At 42.4% G+C, this 2,428-nt stretch overlaps 1 protein-coding gene across 1 annotated transcript in view; it reads left to right on the top strand.

Moving 5' to 3' along the window:
* MRRF (mitochondrial ribosome recycling factor) overlaps positions 1 to 2,428 on the top strand; it is a 68,696-nt gene that overhangs the window by 22,310 nt on the left and 43,958 nt on the right. The gene's annotated exons all lie outside the window — the stretch shown is intronic.

Here is a 2,428-nt window from a genome sequence, read left to right on the forward strand (position 1 = left end):
CATGCTCACAGCAACCTCCAACTCCTGGGCTCAAGCGAGTCTCCTGCCTCAGCCTCCCAAGTAGCTGGGACCACAGGCGCCCACCACAACGCCTGGCCATTTTTTGGTTGCAGCCGTCATTGTTGTTTGGCGGGCCCGGGCTGGGGATTCAAACCTGCCACCTTGGGTGTATGTGGCTGGCGCCTTAGCCGCTTGAGCCACAGGTGCCGAGCCAGTTGCTGTCTTTTAACAGATGTCTAGATATGAGTTTGTTTGTTCATTCTTGTCCTCTTTCCCCTTCATACATCTATGCATACACTCGTCAGAACATTATTGAGCACTTTTTCTGTGTTGATTACTTAAATAGGTGCTGTGGATAGAGAAAAGACATTGTCCCCACCTTCTACAAACTTAGAACTTAATGTGATGGGACAGACAAGTAAAAACATGTATAAAACCATATAGCAAAATTGAGTAGTAAAGACCAAATGGCTTTAGAGTTGGTCAGACCTGGGTTTGAATTCAGGCTCCATTAAGAGCTTTTGTTTCTTTGGCAAATGACTCTCTCTGACTGAGTTTCATTATCATCATTGGATATCATCATTATTGTAGAAGTGTGCATAGGATGCTTGGGAGCTCACAAGGGGTGATAGTGATCCAGCCCGGGAGGTCAGACAAAATTTCTGAGATTAGATGCTACTATAGCTGAGTGTTAAGGAATGAGCAGGAGTTACCTGATCAAAGAAGGGTGGTCTCAGTAGAAGAAGGATTATATCTAAGAGTCCTGAGGCAAGAGAGAACAGACTGTATTATAGAAATTGTTTTAGTAGGTTAGTTTGGTTTAAATATAGGCAAATGTCAAAAGTAATAATAGTCAACATTTATTATTTTCATGTACTTTTTCATCTCATAAAAACTCTATGAGATAAGTACAATTTTATGCCTCATTTAGAGATCAGGAAACAGAGGCTTAGAATGTTGAAGGGATCTGCCCAGGGGTCACCCAATGTGGAAGAGGCAGAGTTGGTGTTTGAACTCAAGTCTTTGATTCTCAGAATAACTTTTACCATTCTACCTCCTGGTCTTTTCCAGGTTAAAACCATTAGTATCAACAACCTTCTGTCTTATGATGATATTGAATCTGGTTGAGAACGTAAAATCAGATCTCTGGGCCACAGTATGTGTGGGGAAGGTGAGGTACCATGATAAAACAGTATGATGTCATTCTTATGTAATTAGTGCTTGGCTGCAGCCATTGTTGTTTTGGCTGCTATACTAGACCCTGAGGCTTTCCATCTGTGGGGATTTCCTTCCCTCCCTTTGTCGCCTTGGGTAGAGTGCCTCTGGCATCTCAGCTCACAGCAACCTCAAACTCTTGGGCTTAAGTGATCATCTTGCCTCAGCCTCCCAGGTAGCTGGGACTATAGGCTCCTGCCCCAATGCCTGGCTATTATTTTAGAGATGAGGTCTTGCTCTGGCTCAGTCTGGTCTCAGACTCACTCTGCCTCAACCTCCCAGAGTGCTGGAATTATAGGCTTGAACTGTGCCTGGCACTGTGAGGACTTCTTATGATAGATTTCCCATGCAGACTTCCTATGGGGAAAGCTTCTTATGCTAGCTTGCCTGCCCCCACAGAGCTGAGTAAGGGACATGTCATAGCTAGTGTCAGCTCCTTAGTTTTTCTCCACTCTGTCCAAATCCAGTGCGAACCTCCTTGGGCTCAACCTCTGGTGCTGTAGTATGGTACTGCATTATTCTAACATATTATTTCTAGGATAACTCGAATTTGATTAAGATACCTTTCCCCCACCTTTCTTTTTGTGTCTCAGAATGAGCCACCTTTGAGTGGTTCCTACTGTAACTGGTATAGGAAATCAGGGAGTTTGAGTAATGCCTTCTTACCTTTGGTAACTGTAGCTTTATTGCTTGCCTCCTTTGGTTTCTAAAAATTTTGCCCAGGATTTTCTAGAATTCAGATATGGACAAAGATCAAATCCAAGATGACAGGGAAATGTTAATAGTTATGTTTTGTTTTAAATAGGCATGTTTCTGAAGGAAATCTAAGAACCAAAATCAAGGTTGATATAAGGGAATGGCTCCAAATCTGGCTGTGTCAGAATCATATGGTAAAACTAGAAAAAACAAAAATTATAGGCTACCCTCAAATCATAGGCTCCCAAGTCTCTGTAGAATCAAGATCTCTGGAGTGGGACCCAAGAATCTAATTTTAACAGCTTCCTGAGAATTCTGATACACAGCCAGAATTGCACTTGTAGAAGGGAAAGACCCTCAGCTGAAATCAGAATTAAGCACAACTGAATTTGGGTCTGGATTCTTTGTTTTTCCTTTTGGTAGCTCTATAATTTTGACCCATCTCTCCCAAGTGAATTTGGGTCTGGATTCTTTGTTTTTCCTTTTGGTAGCTCTATAATTTTGACCCAACTCTCCC

This window comes from Otolemur garnettii, unplaced genomic scaffold (assembly GCF_000181295.1).
Source record: "Otolemur garnettii isolate 467f Iridium unplaced genomic scaffold, OtoGar3 scaffold00014, whole genome shotgun sequence".
In the NCBI taxonomy this organism is placed as follows: domain Eukaryota; kingdom Metazoa; phylum Chordata; class Mammalia; order Primates; family Galagidae; genus Otolemur; species Otolemur garnettii.